General features: G+C 35.2%; 1 protein-coding gene across 1 annotated transcript in view; it reads right to left on the reverse strand.

Annotated features, from left to right (window-relative positions):
• The window catches only part of LOC101892428 (peroxidase), a 156,827-nt gene that overhangs the window by 93,327 nt on the left and 49,696 nt on the right, over positions 1–13,804 (reverse strand). The window lies entirely within an intron of this gene.

Raw genomic sequence — 13,804 nt, forward strand, 5'->3', positions numbered from 1 at the left:
ACTGTTAATTGCAAACTATTTGCACTTTGGGCTGTGGCCTGCCTAATGCCATGCCACGCTGCATAGCAGGAAATTTTTGTGTTGCAAATGGAGAAAATTCTTGAGACCCCACCAAAGTGCTGATTGACATAGCTTAGCAATGTGAAGTGTTGAAGTTTTTTTTACCGGTAACTCAAGTGACCTAAATTTCGTTTTCCAGCTATTGAAAGCTGAAGATATATGGGTTGTGTTTTGTTGATTTCTGTCTATATTTATTAGTTGTCATGTGTGTTTTTAGCGTTTTAATGGTTTATGAGTGTACGGACGGCGCAGCTTAAGTGAATGCAGTTTAGGTGACCGAACATTTTACTGTGTTGATGGTTTTTTTGCAACTGCATTTGCTGTTAAGTGAAAACTATGACAACTTTAGTTGGAAGATAAAAAAGTGACAAAAAAGAACATAAACATTGTGATTATTATTTCTTAGCGAATTGTTTAATGTTGTCATTATCAATGTTTGTGGGTCAGTAGTGGATATTTATGTTTATAAGAAGCAATGACCAGATAATCGATTTTTTGCAATATTTGAGAAATGCAATATTTTAGAAATAAAATCTCAAAAGGACTATTAGAGCTAACAACGCCCATAGTTTTTATACCCCACATTACATAGTGGTAAGGGTATTCTGTCTTTTTGCGTTTGTTTGTAACATGGAGAAGAAAGAAAGGTCGCATTTATTATCCGAATAAGATGAAATTTTGTAACACATAATTTGCTTGGCCCAAGGACGAACCCTATTAAAATTGGTGATAATCGGATCAGATTTAGATATAGCTCCCATATATCTTCAACCGATTTTGGGTTAATTGTGCACCAAATGGTTTATATAAGTCCAAATGACCTGTTTTTTGATCCCACATCCCACCGAGTTCAGTCTAAGAGCAAGTACATCAAATTTGGAGAAAATCGTTTCAATATAGCTATAACTCCCATATATATGTTTCATCCGATTTGGGGGTTTAAGTCCAGAAGAATGATATTTGGTACCGGACATCAGATACTGCTCAAAAAACCCCTGTCAAACTTTATTGAGATCGGTTCAGATTAGGATATAGCTCCCATACATATCTTTATTCGATGTCAAGTTTATTGTGCAACAAATGGTTAATATCACCCCAAATGTAGTGAATGTTGGCAATTACGGATATGATATTCGGAAATGTCTTTGCCAAATTTTATCGAGAAACGGGTAAGATTCGGATGTAGCTCCTATATATACCCTTAATCCAATTACAGGTTTATTGTGCAAAAAGTGGCTAATATCAATGATATACTTGAAACCTACTAAATATACATAGTAGTGTAGGGTACCATATAGTCGGTCCCGCCCAACTTTTGACTTTTCCTTACTGGTTTAAGATGGGTCAGAGATTATCAATTTGATTTTAACATTTCAATTTTTTAAGGAATTCAATGTGGGCTTTTTAAAAATTAGAAGGAATTCAGGATGTATTTTTCCAAGAATTTATATTTTTCGAAGGACTATCAGAGCTTAAAATGTGGATTTTTACATATATTTTTCGAAAGACTATCAGAGCTTAAAACGTGGATTTTTACATATATTTTTCGAAGGACTATCAGAGCCTTAAACGTGGATTTTTTACATATATTTTTCGAAGGACTATCAGAGCTTAAAACGTGGATTTTTTACATATATTATTCGAAGGACTGTCAGAGCTTAAAATGTGGATTTTTACATATATTTTTCGAAAGACTATCAGAGCTTAAAACGTGGATTTTTACATATATTTTTCGAAGGACTATCAGAGCTTAAAACGTGGATTTTTACATATATTTTTCGAAGGACTATCAGAGCTTAAAACGTGGATTTTTACATATATTTTTCGAAGGACTATCGTAGCTCTTATAGTCCGTGGATTTATAAATATTTTTTTTTTTCAAAGGACTAGTAGAGTTTAAAACGTGGATTTTTTAAGTATGACTTTCAAAAGACTATCCAGGCTTGGATTTTTTAAAAATGCTTTCGAAGCGTAATAAGCATTCGACTATCCAAACGTGGATTTTTAAATATTTTTCCCGAAGGACTATCCAAACGTGGATTTTTAAACATTTTTTTCGAAAGACTATCCAAACGTGGATTTTTAAATATTTTTCTCGAAGGTCTATCCAAACGTGGATTTTTAAATATTTTTCCCGAAGAACTATCCAAACGTGCATTTTTAAATATTTTTCTCGAAGGTCTATCCAAACGTGGATTTTTAAATATTTTTCCCGAAGGACTATCCAAACGTGCATTTTTAAATATTTTTCTCGAAGGACTAGTATAGCTTCAAACGTGGATTTTTTAAGTATGATTTTAAATATTTTTCTCAAAGGACTAGTATAGTTTCATACGTGGATTTTTTAAGTATGATTTTTAATATCTTTTCTCGAAGGTCTATCCAACCGTGGATTTTTAAATATGATTTTCGAAAGATTATCCAAACGTGGATTTTTTAAATATGATTTTAAATATTTTTTCTCGAAGGTCTATCCAACCGTGGATTTTTAAATATTATTTTCGAAGGATTATACAAACGTGGATTTTTTAAATATGATTCTCGAATGATTATCCAAACGTGTATTTTTTAAAAATGTCTTTCGAAGCATAATCCAAACATGTATTTTTTAAAAATGTCTTTCGAAGCATTATCCAAACATGTATTTTTTAAAAATGTCTTTAGAAGGACTGTCCAAACGTGAATTCTTTAAATATGTTTTTCGATTTTTGAAAAAAAAATTTTCGAAGGACTATCCAAACGTGGATTTGTTAAATATGTTTTTCGATTTTTGAAAACTGTTTGAACTATGAGCTAGAACTATCCAAACGTGGATTCGTTAAATATGTTTTTCGATTTTTAAAACTGTTGAAATATACATTTTCGACCATATATATTCTTGATCAGCATAAAATTCTATGTCGATTTAGCGATGTCCATCCGTCTGTGGAAATCACTCTAGCTTCCGAACGAAATGAAGTGGGTTGATAAAATTTTAATCAAATGTATATTAAGTCTGCAGGACTTTTGGTATTGAAAATGGGCCACGTAGGTCCACGTTTTACTATAGCCCCCATATAACGGTACCTCCCAATATTCTGTACTTGGTTCATTTTAGCGACATTATTCATCGGAAATATTTCAAATTTGTTATTTGAAGTTCATAATGAATGAAACAGTCTATGACAGAAAATTGTCTGTGCAGGTCCACGTTTTGGTATAGCGCCCAAATTACCTCTGATATTCGGTATTTTGATTATTTTAGCGACATTATTCACCGGAATTGTTTCAAATTTGATATTTTACATTCCTAATGGATACTACAGCCTATGACAGAAAATTGTTTGTGCATGTCACATTTTAGTGTAGCCCTCTTATAATGGTACCTCCCTATATTCGGTATTTTGATGATTTTTTTCAGGTTTCGCTTTAGAATATTGTAATGGCGTATGACAAAAGTAGCCTATGCAGGTCCTTGTCGTCGCATAGATCCTAATAAAACGGCTACATTCGGTATTTTTAAAATTTTAACAGAATTTTTAACGGATTTTATTTTTTTTGGAAAATCGTTAAATTCGTTCCAAATGGTGGAGGGTATTCAAAGTTCGGCCCGGCCGAACTTACAGCTTTTTCAATTGTTTTCTCTTTAGTTTTCTCTTCGGTCTCTATTCTCTGCAAATAATTGTGAATACATTTTTAATCTTTTTATATGCCTTAATTGGTTTACGATTTCTGAAAACTTTTTACCCTCCACTTAACACAACATTATCTACCCAATTATTGCTTATCTGCATGAAAATCTCAAAATTTTATGGTAATTTTTTATTACCACAAGATATTTGTACCATTTGTAAAGACACATAAAACAAAAACATGTGAAAATATATTTATTATAGCCATCAAAGAAACTTTTCGTACTTGATATGAATGAACATAATTGCCCTAAGTTTGCATAGATATGTTACATGAGAAATTTTTACAACCAAAAAATTGCTGATAAAAACAACAGATAAAATTTTGCAATGCCACACATACAGATATACGTTGTAGTAAACAAGGCAGAGGTATTACAGATTTCCAACGTCTTTAGTTTGAGGCTAATACAACTCTGCAGAGGGCAATTTGCCATTCTCCGAATACACATCATCAGCATGGCTTGGTTGTTGGGCTGTATGCCATTAGACGGCCAATAAAGGAATTGTTTGTCACCTTCTGGCTTCCATTTAAAATGTAAATCACCCCAAAAGAGTGACAGCTAACAGCTAAGGAAAAAAATAGGTGACAAAATCAAAAGTTCAGCCATTGTTTTTTTTTTTTTTTTATTTGAAAATTTGCAAATCCTTCTGCTAATGAATTGTGAAGGGAATTTGTTTCAAAATTCAAAGAGTGAATGAATGATTCATGGCCTGGCATAAATAACCCATGCCAGACTTGTATTACCTTTCAATGCCTTGCAAAGATCCTCGTTTGGAATAATAAGCATTTGCTTTATGTACAACCATTGATGATGATATATTTTTTTGCTTTTTTTACTACCACAACTGTCAGCCAATAATGTTGAAATCTTGAAATCAGTTTTTGTTGTTGTTGTTTTTTTGCTGTTTTTGCAATACACAAAGATCCATCATAGGTTAATATTTTGCAATTGCAATACATAGTTTTTTTTTGCTGATGAAAAATTAACAATACAAAAACTTTTAGCATTTTGTTTTTAATTTATTGCTGGTTAATATAGTGGTGCAAGTTTATTTTGAAGGTTAAACTGAATTGAATACTCTAGGGGTTTATATTTTATGTCAAATATACACAAGTTTTCAAAAGCAACTAAAATATGTTCTTTTGTCTAGCACTCAGTCACACAAAAAACGGTTGACAAATGATATGCTCAATTAGTTGTTAATAACAAAATATTGCAAAATGAACATGGCTAAATGAGACTAAAACGAGGGCTGTTATTTTAGTACAAAAGAAACAATAGAACTCCAATTAGTTATTATTTGAAAAATTAACAAGTAAGCAAAGTCTATAGCCGTGCGGGGTCGACCATGTGATACCCTACAACACTACAATATGTTCGAAGTTTCCTCATATCCAAATCTATTTTTGAAGATTTCGTTTTGAAATAATGTCAAGGAGCTCTGCCCAGACTCAGAGAATTTGGCCAATATTCACGTACTCCGTCGTGTTGTATTCAAAACAATTTCACACGAAATGGTCATCCAAAATGCTGGACTTTATCCCTGTCCTTAACTCTCTTCTGATGCGAAATTCCGTGTCGATTAGTTTTCAATTTGTGGCGACTACAAATTAGAAAATTTTATTTTTTTTAGTCCCTTTGAGCACCTATAGAAGAACAATAGAAGAACACTAGGCTTTAATTCTGACCCTAACACTACCCCCATGCAAAATTTCATGAGGATCGGACGATAATTGCAATATACATATAATACACTCAAAGCGTATTGTTGAGGAGTGTAAAAATTTAGAAAATTTTCAACTCAAAATTGTATATCAAATTGAAAAAATCGCATGCGATAAAAAAATATGACATAAATTGAAAAAAATGGAACAAAAGATATTCGCTCATATATTGGTATGTTTTTCCGCGATTTTCTTAGATTTTATCCTTTTCTGGCCAGAGACCATTCAGAATTGAGAGGAATTATGAAAATCGACCCAGCGGTTCTTGACTTAGGAGCAGAATAAATAAGATCTCTTTCTTTTACATATATATATTGTTCCTATTTTGTTTTATATCCGATTTCTTGGCTAACAGCATCGCTTTAATGGTCAGGAGTGACCTTTTAATGTAGTTGAGATTTGGCTGGGGTTAAAAATATTCGCGGTTTAATGGAAATTTCCTATTTACTTACATAAAAGTTAGGGTAAATATCGTGCGAACATCTCCAAAAGAAATAGGGTTCTATTCTGACCTTAACCCCACCTCCATTTTCAATTTCGTGAGGATCGGTTCATAATTGCGACCTGTAGCATGATTACAAATTAACATGGACCGACGGACGGACGGACATACATAGCTAGATCGACTCAGCTCGGCGAGATAGGAAGATCCATATATACTTTCGAGGTGTTACATAATTTTTGGAAATTTGTTTCAGGAAATTTTGAGTCCATCTGAAGGTCCGTCCGCCTAGATATCTGTCTAGCAATCTGGTGTGTACAATAACTCTTGAAAGAATTATCCAATTTAATCCACACTTGGTACATGGTAATTATACTATCAAACTTAGATCAACTTCGGAGATGGGTAAAATCCCTCCACTCATTCTGGTACCTCCCGAACAAAAGTTCAAAACTTCTTATAAAAAATATTTACCTCATAAAAAGTGAGTTGGTCATCCAATTTTGTTCCAACTTTTTCAGTACAAAGTCAGGATCAATAATGGAAAATACCGGCCCACTCCTTCTTTTCTACAAACTTTTCAGAAGTTATCTCCGCATATATCCAAAATATTTATTAAATAATTCATGAATATTTATAGAAGATGTATACAAGGTGAGATAAAAAAAATGCAACCAAGTCAAACGCCATAGTTTTTTATTTTATTCTTAAATTTTATTGAATGAAAGAAAAAAAATGTCGGAAATAGCATAAAATTTTAGAATATGTTTAGAATTGTTTGAATTGGTCACCTTTGGCACATATTATGGCCTTCAACCGGCCAAATAAAACCGTCACACGCTGTCCGAATGTTGCTCTGCGATATTTTGGCCCATTCCCGGCGAAGCGCTTGCTTGAGGTAATCAAAACTTCGGTATTTTTTAGTGTCAACCTTGCTTTCCAAAATACTCCAAACACAATAGTCCAATGGATTGGTATACGAAGATTTTAGTGCCCATTGTGCGCTGGAAATGAAGCGAGGAACCTCATTTTGTAACCATTCCTGGGTGGCACGTGCTGAGTCCTTTTGGAATGTCCAAGGTCTGCGGCCAAAATTTAATTTCACGATAATATTCGGCAGTTTTGCAGACTGCTGTCATTTCTAAGCCACTCGTCCGACAGCTGTTAAAATTATTCCGGTGACAACTCATTACATTTTTTACAAGCGTACAAAAGCATTTTGGTGAGAATTGATACCACAAGTGGCTATCGTTAGAGCAGTCCACTACCATTGAAATTCCAAAACGTGCAAGAACTTACACTGCAACTGAAAGAAAATAGACTCAAAAGAGCTAATAAGTTGCTTCGCTTGAGCGAAAGTGATGAACTGCTGAATTTGGTTTTCTTCGATGAGTTCAGCAGTTTGTAAACAAACAAAATGATCGTGTTTACTTGCCAAGAGGTCAGCGGAAAATGTGCACCTTCATTTGGACACCAGAATTCAAGCGCCGGCCATGGTGATGATGTGGGCCACCATAACAACCGATGGTCGCTCCAGCGCTCAATGGCCACCAAAATCTCCGGATACCAATCCGTTGGGCTATTGTGTCTGGAGTATTTTGGAAAGCAAGGTTGACACTAAAGATGACGATGTGTCGATCACCACAAGCAAGCGATTCACCGGGAATGGACCAAATTACCGCAGAGTAACATTCGGGCAGCATGTGATGGTTTCATTGGCCGTTTTAAGGCCATAATTCGTGCCAAAGGTGACCAATTAGAACAAATCTGAACTTATTCTAAGATTTCATGCTATTTCCGAAATATTTTGTTTTCATTTAATAAAATTTAAAAAAAAAATTAAAAATTATGTCGTTTAGCTTTGTTGCAGTTTTTTATCTCACCCTGTATGGATTGTAATTATCGTCCGAACCTCACGAAAAATATCATAAGGGTATGGTTAGGCTAAGAATGGCTAGGCCCATTGATGTCCGCAAGATATTTAGGGGTTGAAATGGACCAACAACTACAAATGTTATTGATTTTGCAACAGCTGTACATGTCAAAAAATAGAAAATCTCGCATGTAGTTAGAGTTTAGGCCAGCGGGTAGATTGAGCCACTAATTTTGTGTAAAAAACTGCCAACATTTCCATTCTACTAAAACGTTGAAAATACGTTGAAATACACAAAAGGCGAACTTCTGGTTTTTTATGCTGATTTCGTTGACGAATATAACCAAATATCGTAGACAAACAAATCGTATAGATGTGTCTAAATTTTGATATAGAAATAGGCCTCTTGCATTAGGAGATGATCGCAAATTATTTAGGGGTTCAAATGAAGCAAAAACAGAAAACATTTCCTGATCACATAATTGAAACCAATCGACACGGAATTTGCATGAGAAGACAGTAAAGAACAGAAAAAGTCTAGCATTTTGGATGACTGTTGGATTATATGTAGCTGTAACTAACAGTACGACGGAATGCGTAAATATTGGCCATATGTCCTGTAGTCAAACACTAAGGATTATATCTGGGCAGGGCTCTATGATATCATTTCAAAGAAAATATTCCAAAATGGATTTTGACATAAGGGGGCTTCCAACGTAAAAAGACGAAGTCTATTTTTAATAAATATATTTTTTTAAGGAACAACTGTGGTATTTTTTAATATAGTAGGAGGACCACGCGTGGATTTTAAAAAATTATGCTTTATGTAAATATTTTAAAGGGGCAATTTTTAAGTACCCTTTACAATATATTAGCTAATGTTTTAATCGACGAATTTAGCGATAAGAAATTTTAATGTTCATATTTGTTAACATTTATTAAGACAGTAACCTATTTTTTCTCCTTTTTAAATTTTTCAGGATTTTTATGAAAAGCTAAAATTGTACGGGATATTGTGAACCTCTTTTGCGCGGACACCAAGGTATTTTATTTTTATCTCTTTACTAACTATATTCTTTGCCTTCTTGTTTTCTGTGCTTACTTTCAATCTCAGATTCGGCTTAAAATCATTGATCACCATTAATCCTTCGAGAAATACAAGACTTGTTTAATGACAATCACCAATAATTGTCGACGACTTGATTGTTTTCTTATTTTCGCTTTTCTTCTATTTTACAAGAAACCAATACTCATTTATTTGAAACGACAACGAAAGAAATCCAAATCTTTTTTGGGAATACTGCTGAGTGCTACAGAGAACCGCTTAATTAGTCGAACTACTAAAATACTATATTTGTAGTCAATTCATAAACCCGACCAAAAGAAAATTATTTCGGGCAATTAAAAACGAAACAAACGAATGCGAGTCATAAAACCCATTGCAGCGAACTGAGTATTGCACCACAAAGCTACGAAGCCTTGGGAATCTAACTAGCACCAACAACAACGACTACTTAGTACTTGCTCTACTCAACTCCACTCTACTAAAAATGGCAAAATTATGGGAACCTAACTTGCGGTAGTGACGATATCTCGCGTATCTAGGCTTAATAACTACAGCAACAACAAAACTATGTGGAACACCAATTTACCATTGCAGTCATCAGCTAAACAAGCCATCAGCCAGAGAGCAGCGTGAAACCATAGTGTCGTCGTCGTTTTCATGAACGTACTTGGTTATGAATAATTAACACTACAATTGCTGGCAATAATGGTTACTTGTTGTTGTTAGTGGTACTGCACTCGTTTACCTATGATACCAGCTAGAAGTATCGTGCCAAATGAGATGAGCCGATATCCAGCCACTTTAGTTTGACAATTATATTATTTATGCATTTTAATAAGAATGGTTTGCAATAGCTGTGTGATACAGATATGATGAATATTAATTTTTGGGAGTAGGGAGTGAGAATATTTAATTAAACAGATTTGAAGATTGGGTGTTATAAGTGTAATTTTTGGAGGATCCAGTGCGTTTCATGTGTTTTTTTTTTTTTTTTCAGAACCAATCTGGAGCTACATCTGAGCTACGAATGTGGATTTTTTGGGAATATTACTTTTAGAACATAAACCTCGGATTTTTGATATCCCTTGAAGAATTTCGGGAATAGTTTCTAGAAGGCAACATGATATGCAAATGTTTCTTGAGAATATATTTTGAAGAACCATTTTAGCTGAAGCATTATTTTTATACCCTACAACACTATGTGTTGGGGGTATTATAAGTTTGATTGGGCCAAAAATTATGTAACACCTCGAAATATTGGTTTCCCACATAGGAAAGTATATATGGATCTTCCTATCTCGCCGAGATGAGTCGATCTAGCTATGTATGTCCGTCCGTCCGTCTGTCCATGTTAATTTGTAATCAAGCTACAGGTCGCAATTATGAACCGATCCTCACGAAATTGAAAATGGAGCAGGGGTTATAGTCAGAATAGAACCCTATTGTTTTTGGAGATGATCGCACGATATTTAGGGGTTAAAATGGACCAAATACAGAAAAAATCCTGATTTTGCAGTTGCTCTATAGGTCAAATTATCAACCAATCGTCGCGAAAATGTACATGGAGTTAAAGTTTAGGAGTGGACAGAAACCTACCAATTTGGGCGGCAACCGGACAATAATTTGCGGGTAAAATAGACTCTAACTTTTATGTAGGAAAATAGGAAAATTTCCACTAAACCGCGAATATTTTCAACCCCAGCCAAATCACTAATACATTAAAATATCACTTTTGACCATTACAGTGATGCTAATAGCCAAAAAATCGGGTGTATAGCAAAATAGGTACAATATATGCAAAAGAATTGATCTTATTTATACTTCTTATAAATCAAAAACCGCTGGGCCGATTTTTACAATTCCCATCAATTCGGAATGGTCTTTTGCCAGAAAAGCAGAAAATCGCGGAAAAATATACCAATAAAAAATTTAATATTTTTTGTTCCATTTTTTTCAATTCTTTTCATATTTGTTATCGCATGCGATTTTTTCAATTTGACTTACAATTTTGAATTGTAAATTTTCTAAATGTTTACACCCTTCAACACTACGTTTTGAGGGTATCATATGCATGTCGCAATTATCGTCGATCCTCACGAAATTTGGCATGGAGGTAGGGTTAGGGTCAGAATTAAAGCCTATTGTTCTTAAGATATACATTTAGAGGTGCAAATGGACTAAAAAAATATTTTTTTTCTAATTTTGTAGTCGCTCTATAGGCCACAATTGAAACTAATCTACACGGAATTTCTCATCGGAAGAGAGTTAAGGGCAGAATAGAAGTCTAGCATTTTGGATGAGCATTGGATTACATTTAGCTCTAAAATGAACAACAACTTTTGCCAAATTCTCCGGGCCAAAAAACTAAAGGGTAACCCCTGGGCGGGGCTCTTTGACATTATTTCAAAAACGAAATCTTCCAAAATGGATTTGGATATAAGGGGATTTCGAACATATTGCAGTGTTGTAGGGTATCACATGGTGGGCCCGCACGACTACAGCCTTTGCTTACTTGTTTTTTTTTTTAATTTCTGTGTGATTCTGTGTGATTTTTTTTATACCCTCAGGCTAGAGAGGGTATATACGTGCCTAGTCGAAATAACGGTTTTAGACCCCAGCTTTAGGATTTGGACCAAATCCGTTTCAGGACATTTAGAGTCGATCTAGGGATGTCCGTCCGTCTGTCTGTCTGGCTGGTGCGCACGATACCTCTCGAAGGGAGTATCCGATTTGGTCCAAACTTGGTACATCCTAATATATTTGTCAAACTTAGATCGGGTCGGAGATGGTCAATATCGGTCTACTTCTTCCGGTACCTCCCCGACAAAAGGTCGATTTGTTTTTTAATCTGAGATATAAATGAAATGGACCACAAGTTCTGTGTGATTATTTTATGTCCTCTGGCTAGATAGGGTATATACGTGCCTAGTCCAAATAACGGTTTTAGACCCTAGCTTTAGGATTTGGACCAAATCCGTTTCAGAACATTTGGAGTCAATCTAGGGATGTCCGTCCGTCTGTCTGTCCGTCCTCTCGAAGGCAGTATCCGATTTGGTCGAAACTTGGTACATTGTAATATTTTTCTCAAACCTATATCGAGTTCGGAGATGAGCAATATTCCCTCTGGTACCTTCCCCACAAAAGATCGAAATTTTCAAAGGAAATAATTTACTGCACAAAAGGAGAAAGGATAGTCCGATTTTGTTCCCACTTTGCGAATCCTAATATTTACATCAGTGCTAGGTCAGGTGCGAACATGGACAATATCGCTCCATGCCATCAAGTACCTCCCCCACAAAGGGTAAAAATTTTGAATAATTATAACTCTTACAAAATGTGATGTAAGAGTCCGAATGTCTTCAAATTACACTCGTAACAATATTTTTATTAAACCATGGTCTGGTGTGAAGATGCACTATATCGGTCAACTCCTTCTAATACCTCCCCCACAATATCCATGCAGCTCAAAAAAAGCGGGAAATTAATATCCGATTTCATTCAAACTTGGTACATTTCAATATTGCCATCAACATCGTCCGACAGCTGTTAAAAATATTCCAGTGACACCTCATTATATTGTTTACAAGCGTACAAAAGCATTTCGGTGAGAATTTCCAAAAAAATTAAGTTATTCGTCCAGCGCCCCTTTGGAATTACTCTTTAAACTCTTAGAGAGTGGAAGCTCTCCACAGAGTTCTAAGTCTATTCCGCAGGTATCAATTCGAAGATCTGCTATATGGGCTTCACCTACCTCTTGGTAAGGGGTTGAGGACTATCTTACACCTCTGCTGCTCTATGGGTCGTAGCACCCGGCACATCGAGCCGAAGCTCTACCCGCAATTTGGGTATAAACCACAACCACCGCATTGCACCCAAAACAGGGGCCTCTCTCAATAGTCAGGCCACCAAAATCTCCGGATACCTATCCGTTGGACTATTGGGTCTGGAGTATTTTGGAAAGCAAGGTTGGCACTAAAAAATACCAAAGTGTCGATCACCTCAAGCAAATGCTTCGCTGGGAATGGGTCAAAATACCGCAGAGCAACATTCGGGCGGCGTGTGATGGTTTCTTTGGCCGTTTGAAGGCCATAATTCGTGCCAAAGGTGTCCAATTCGAACAAATCTGAACTTATTCAAAATTTTATGCTATTTCCGACATTTTTTGCTTTCATTCTCATATCTCCCCCTCTATTGTTCAGTCGATTTGTTATGTTTGTCCCCCACAACCGTAATATGCACTTCATGACAACGATACTTGGTATCAGATACAGCTCTGAAATACCTCTGCCAAAATTTATCAAAATCGGTTCAGCTATATCCAAATAGCTTCCATGTATATCGTTATCCGATTTCATATTTATTAATCCAATTTCATATTCATTAAATGGTCAATAGCAGCCTAGATAGAGTGGAATTTGATATATCAGACCTTACTCAGCGTAGAAGCAAGTGTTTCAGATTTGGTGGAAATATTTAGACAAATTCGTGGGAAAATGTGGCAGAATTCATCAAAATACCGAATATCGGGAGGTACCGTTGTATGGATCTATACAACAACGTGGACTTGTACATAAAATGTTTCGCCACCGGATCTAGAACCCATCATGGCTAACAAATCCCAATTTTTAGACAAACCCGTGAAAAAATGTGCCAAAAATCATCAAAATACTGAATATCGTGAGGTACCGTTGTATGGGGGCTATACCAAAACGTGGACCGATATATCTCATTTTCAATGCCAAACACCCTAGACACAATACAAATTGTTCTGCTAAATTTTAACGCTGGGTGTAAAAATGTAGAAGGATCTTGTACCTTTTAGAATTTTTTGTTCTATCTGTGGGATTCCCCAAAATACCCTTTGGGACCATTCCCGATTGTGTTTTACTATTCTTTAGTGCTAAAATATTTACGATATCATTTGATCAATCGGCTTGTTTATTGCAATATTTGAACTAATTAT

Source organism: Musca domestica, unplaced genomic scaffold (genome assembly GCF_030504385.1).
Source record: "Musca domestica strain aabys unplaced genomic scaffold, Musca_domestica.polishedcontigs.V.1.1 1, whole genome shotgun sequence".
Lineage (NCBI taxonomy): Eukaryota > Metazoa > Arthropoda > Insecta > Diptera > Muscidae > Musca > Musca domestica.